We start from the raw sequence: 6,799 nt of genomic DNA, 5'->3' as shown, positions 1-6,799 counted from the left end.
GCCTCATGTATGACAGTAGTGCAGAGCAAATTGTTTAGTGCTGAATTACTCTCAGTTAGGGCCCTGTCCCACTGGCATTTAGGAGGATTTGCGTATGGATTGCGCACAAGATTGGCCCATATTCGCCAAACATCCGCAAAATCCGTGTAACATGCCTGTATGAGTCAGCCATCATCCGAACACGTCCGTGATCATCCGCAGAGGCACGCATGTCCGCAGCCAGGATGTTTGAGCTGTTCAAAAATCTGGATGCGGATAACATCTGCCTTACATACTCCATATATACTCAATTCATACACAGTACAGACTCACTCTGTGCGCTGTATATCTGCCGTTAACCACTGATATTCGCAACTGATGGGGATTTGCGGCTTGGCAGCGGACTGGGACAGTGTGTAAAACATATATATATCGTGCCCATCATGTCCACATCACAAACTAAAATATGTTGTAGCGAATGCATACAAATTGGCCACGAATAAAGCGTTTTTATTACATCTGCTTTGCAGCTGATTTGCGGACAATCTGTGAATACATAACAAACACGTCATGTAAACCCAAAGTACTATATGTGGCAGAAAGCGACATATCTGCCAGTCAGTGCTGGTCCGGCTGTGTAGATCAACAAAGACATAATAGCTGCTGCAATCCAGGACATTTATTTAACACCAACAAATGGAAGAGTTGCTGTTTGGCCACAACTCACGTTGAAGTCTGTTTTCTGTGACACTCTCAAAAAAAAAAAAAAAAAAACACCATCTCACACCCTAGCGGCTTCCCCCCTCCCGCTCCCCAAACTCATGAACAGTTAACCCTTGCATGACAAAATGAACATCAACTCTGTGATCAACTTGTCCAAGTCCAGCACTTGCTCCAGAGGCTGTATTGTTGGTGTGAATAGTGATGCCGACGGCCCGAGTGCGCTTCTTTTATGACTGAAGTGCAGATGCCGTGCACGCGCAACACATGCGCGATGCATTCATAATAAACCCATAACACTGCCGTGATAATCTCAATGTGTCGGATCAGTTTCCTCACTACATGCGTTATATAACCGTGATTGTTCATCATATATTCGCTATATATTATTAATATATCCGTAATTCATACTGGGACATTTCTCATTTTTGGCCATTTTTGTTGCGAACAACAACGAACGCCCGGGATTTGTGTACTCAATTCATGCTCAATTGATCCTCTCCCCAGTGGGACAGGGCCCTTACAATATTCTCATCTGTTCTCCCGACAAAATGTTTGTATGACTGAATTGACAGTGGTTCTCCCAACATTTGGCTGCACCCTCTGACCAGCCTCAGCCATTGTGAGGCCGTGACTGACAACATGATCCACAATTGTTGCCCTGATTTCATCAGGAATCTGCCTATGTGGTTGACCTCTTCTTCCTCTTCTTCCCCGGTTCTATACCCTTCCTCCACGCATCCTCACCCTTCTTCCACAAGGCTGACCTTCCGTGTGTTTCCATATTGTAGATACAGTTTGCACCTTTTGTGTGGATGAAAATGCCTCATTGATGTCAGAAGAGAATGGGCAGACTGTCTGAATAGTGTGACATCATCATGCTAATATGGACCAACATCTCTGAGGAATATTTCAAACACCTTGCTGAATCTATGCCAAGAATAATTAAGGCACTTCTGCAGTGAAAAGGGGGTCCAACCCGGTACTAGTTCCTAAGAAAGTGGCCGGTGAGTGTACATAGCAGAGGTGAGACAAAGTCACCATCAAATCACTCTCAAGTCATGAATCAGCAAGTCCCAAGTCAAGTCTCAAGTCATAATGACCACCAGTTGCTCGTGTATTGAATGTTCATTACTCTACCATAAGCCGTCTCCAAAGGCGTTTCAGAGAATTTGGCAGTACATCCAACCAGCCTCACAACCGCAGACCACGTGTAACCACACCAGCCCAGGACCTCCACATCCAGCATGTTCACCTCCAAGATCGTCTGAGACCAGCCACTCAGACAGCTGCTGAAACAATCGGTTTGCATAACCAAAGAATTTCTGCACAAACTGTCAGAAACCGTCTCAGGGAAGCTCATCTGCATGCTCATCGTCCTCATCGGGGTCTCGACCTGACTCCAGTTTGTCGTCGTAACCGACTTGAGTGGGCAAATGCTCACATTCGCTGGCGTTTGGCACGTTGGAGAGGTGTTCTCTTCACGGATAAATCCCGGTTCACACTGTTCAGGGCAGATGGCAGACAGCGTGTGTGGCGTCGTGTGGGTGAGCGGTTTTCTGATGTCAATGTTGTGGATCGAGTGGCCCATGGTGGCGGTGGGGTTATGGTATGGGCAGGCGTCTGTTATGGACGAAGAACACAGGTGCATTTTATTGATGGCATTTTGAATGCACAAAGATACCGTGACGAGATCCTGAGGCCCATTGTTGTGCCATACATCCAAGAACATCACATCATGTTGCAGCAGGATAATGCACGGCCCCATGTTGCATGAGCAGAATGATGTGAATTATAGCTCATTTAAGTTGGAGTTGTTGGCTTTGAAATGGGCAGTGACGGAAAAATTTAAAGATTTTTTGACAGGGGTGGAGTTTACTGTTTATACAGATAATAACCCCTTGGCCCATTTGCAAACTGCCCATCTTGGGGCAGTGGAGCAGCGGTGGGTGGCACAGTTGGCTTCCTTTAACTATACAGTGAAGTATCGTTCAGGTAAAGCTAATGTTAATGCTGACGTTTTGTCAAGGTGTCCGGTCCAATCAGAGCGGGCTATGGTGTTGGAGAAGGAATATGACCGGGGGTTGCCGGTCAGTGCAGGTATTGAGGTAACACCTGAAGGTGGATGGATTGAGGCTCAGAACCGGGATTTGGATATCCAGGCTGTGAAGGGGTATGTTGTTGAGGGGAGTGTTCCAACTCGCTCGCAACATTTAGCGTTAACGGGCCGAGCTCAGAAATTGCTTCGGCAATGGGAAAGATTGATGGTGATAGAGGGTATATTATACCGAATTTTTGTCGATGGAAGGAGCCATGAGGAGTATTGTCAGATTGTGTGTCCGGGCTGTCGTTGTGAGGAAGTGTGGCGAAAGATTCATGAGGCTGGGGCTCATTCTGGGGTGGACAGGACTCGTGCTCAGCTTCGTCAAAGGTTTTACTGGCCTGATATGGAAAGGGAAGTACGAACGTTCCAGGAGAAGTGTGTCAGGTGTAGCCTTCAAAAGAGCCGTGTTGAGCCTAGGGCACCGTTGGAGGTCATTGGGTTAGATTTTTTAACCCTTGGCCGGCCGACGGATGTGTACCAGAACATTTTGGTTATGACCGATCAGTTCACTCGTTTCGCATGGGCAGTTCCCACATTAGATCAGGCCGCGCAGACGACAGTTAAGGTGCTGTGGAAGCATGTAATACAGCAGTTTGGTTGTCCTGCGCGGTTCCATTCTGATCGTGGGCCAAATTTTGAATCGGTCCTGATGCAGCAGCTTTGTAAGTTATATGGGATAAGTAAAAGTAGGACAACATCGTATCATCCTGCAGGTAATGGTGGTGTGGAGCGGTTTAATCAGACATTATTGAATATGCTCCGTTCATTGGAGGAAGAAAAGCAGCAGAGGTGGCCAGATTATATTGCTGAGTTGGTTCATGCCTACAATAATACAGTGCGATGGGCTATGCTCCCTCATTTTTGATGTTTGGTAGGCATCTGCGGCTTCCCGTGGATGTTGGCCTGGGGGTGAGTCCTGAGCCAGTAGCGTTTGGATTGACGGGGTGGGTGAAAGATCATCGTTGTAAATTGTTGTTGGCTTACAAGATCACGTGCCAGAGGGCAGCTGCTGAGGCTTCTCAACGTAAAGGTCAATATGATAAGAGGGCTAGGGCTTTGCCCTTAGTGCCGGGGGAACGAGTGTGGATACGAAATAGACGTCGTGAGGGGAAGGGCAAGTTGAGCACCTGGTGGGACCCTGAACCCTATGTAATTTTGGATTGCGTAGGGGATACTGGGGTCGTGTACAGGGTGCGTCCGGAGCGGGGGGGAGGGAGCAGACTGTGCATCGGAATGCTCTAAAGGTGTGTACTGCCCCCCAGGGAGAGTTAGGATTAGGGGTAGAAGGGATCCGGAAGGAGGGGGAATGTGAGATCCCCGTATGGTATGGGTTTTGGCCGGTCGCGGTTGAACAGCGACCGGTGGAGGCCCCCCAGGACATGCTTCGCCGTTCTACCCGTGTAAACTTCGGCCGGCCACCGGCCCATTACCCCGATTAGTATTGTGTGCGTTGCAGGGACTGGCAACGATAAGGAGGGGGGGGATGTAATCCAGCTTCTGTGAGATGTTTTGACTTGAACTGTGCTGTTCCTTTTGGTTGCTAAGGTGACCATGGGGGCACCTGATTCCTTTTGGATTATTGTAATTAGTTCACCTGGAGTGTAAGTGTGAAGGAGTGGATATAAGACGGGGCTTTGTGGAACGAAGGAGGATTTTTTTCTTTTGCTCTGTTCCACCTCGCTTCTTTGGAGAGAGGACAGATTTTTGGCAGAACAGCAGGAGGAGCAGCGGGCGAGGAAGTGATCATTAAAAAAAGGAGCCATACTGGCGCTGATGTGACTGGTTTCAGTTGAAATACTCCTGCTGAAGAGACGCCACGACGTGGATTATTCGCAACGGCAGGGGAGGACCCTGCCGTGTCTGTGAGTAAGTTTGATGTGGTTGTGAGGAGCCTGTTTTAATCAGAAAGTCGGAGTTTCTTTGGAGTTGGAGCTGTGCGCTCGCTGGCCTGGGTGTGTGTGTAGGTGCACGGAAGCTGCGGCGACGAAGAGAGGTGTTACCAGGAGAGATCCGTGACGAGGAGGCTGCGTGTTTGGTGATTGGAGGAAGCCACGCCCCGCCAAGAGAGTGTGTCGGCCGAGTGGAGGACAGCAGGGCCCGCCCTGAGACGACAGCAGGAAGTATTCGTGGATTGGCTGTCATCGTGATTGACTGCTCCCAGAGTGATTCTTTTTATCTTTGTTTTTATACTAAAATTTGGTTTAAATTGTTTTATTTTTTTATTATATATTTTGTGATTTGTAATAAATTGTAATATTAAGTTTGCTTTGTTTGGTTACTCCAGCTCCATTTTTATTTTAGTTACATGCATTATTTGATTGTTTTTATTCATCAATTCAAAACCACAATAACCCGCAAACCCGGGCTTACATATGCATGAAAATCCCAGTAGATCAGGACTTTCTGAAATACTCAGACCAGCCTGTCTGACACCAACAACCATATGGCACATTCACCTGGGGCCTCACGTTCAACAAAGACTGGTATGTTTTTCCTACCAAAACATGGCATACGCCAAACCCCAGAAACTGGCGTAAGTACAAAAAAATTCAGATGTATCAAAGTGTGCGTACGCATGGATCCAAGCATGTTCCGTTTGTACATCCCAATCAATGTGGCATTGAGTGCAAGTGCTAAACCCCTCCATGTCCACACCGCCATCTGAATATGCAAATTTTGTTTAAATAGATTGGTTGTGTTATTTGCCAGTGTTGCCGACCGAACGGTCCCCTCTAAAAATCAGTCGGCCCTGCATTCATTGAGCATGCGTCATCAGCCGCTCTTCACCACTTATCACCTTGTTCCTGCTTAAAACTGCACTCCAGTCATATATGTATATGTTCTCCACTCAGATTGCAATAGCCAATCACAGATTAGCCTTTCTGTCCATGATTTACCTGTATTTTGGCATGCTTGGCGCCAGAAAGTTATGTTGGATCCAAAAAGGCTAGGACCAAAAACATGTCAACAGCAGACACAACAACAAAATAATCTGCCAGCGAGGTTTGTTGAGTTCACAGAGGAAGAACTAGTTGAAATATTGAACTACAAGGATGCCAAAAACACTAAGAAGGTAGACAAGCATGCTACTGACGTTTTAGAAGCATTCATGGCATCAGAACCAATCATATGCTGTTCACAACAAAATAAATTGATCTAATTTACTTGACTCTTTGTTGTTTGCTTAATTTGGAAGGGGGGGAGAACTATTGTGAAAGTGTAATGACACGGACCCACAACAGGGGGCGTAAATGAACGGACAATAGATGAGCCAAAAATACAACACTTTACTGTTGTGAAGGGTGCACAACGAAATATAGACAACTACAGAATTTGGACAGAGTCAAATGTACTAAGGTGACGTGTGGGCAGGCTCGAGGATAGAAGACGTCCGTCCAGAGAAGAGCCGGATCCCACATGATTTCCACTGCCGCTGAAACCGGAGAATACTGGAGCCGCCAAGTTCCGAGTCCCCAGGTGGCCACCGTCTCCGGCTGTCGGATCTGGTACTGCTGGCAGGAAGCAGAAACAGTTAGGTGTGGGTGTGTGTACACCCAGCAATACAATCAGCAACAGTTCCTCAATGGTGGGTAAAACACCTCCACCTCCGAAACAGGAACACAGTAAGAATTAACAGTAGCACCTACTACTTAACTGAATACGGCTGAGAAAATACCTCGAAGGCAAACGATATCTCGGCAGCGGGGTGGAGATGTCGTCCGGCTTTTATGGAGTGGTTGGTGATAGGTGACAGCTGTCAGGAGTTAATGAGTGACAGCTGTCACTCCCGGCTGTCCTGTGAGGTGGCAGCGCCCTCTCGTGCCTGAAGCCCGCACTCCAGGCAGTGCGTCCTCTGATGGTGGACCAGCAGTACCTCCTCTTCAGCGGCCCACACAACAAGAACATAACAAATGATGGATGGCAAGTCGTCCAACATAGAGAAATATTGGATTCTGAAAACTTTTCTTCATCCAATATTTATGTCAGAATCCTTAC

This window comes from Thalassophryne amazonica, chromosome 7 (assembly GCF_902500255.1).
Source record: "Thalassophryne amazonica chromosome 7, fThaAma1.1, whole genome shotgun sequence".
Lineage (NCBI taxonomy): Eukaryota > Metazoa > Chordata > Actinopteri > Batrachoidiformes > Batrachoididae > Thalassophryne > Thalassophryne amazonica.
Note: the sequence above shows the minus strand (reverse complement) of the source record.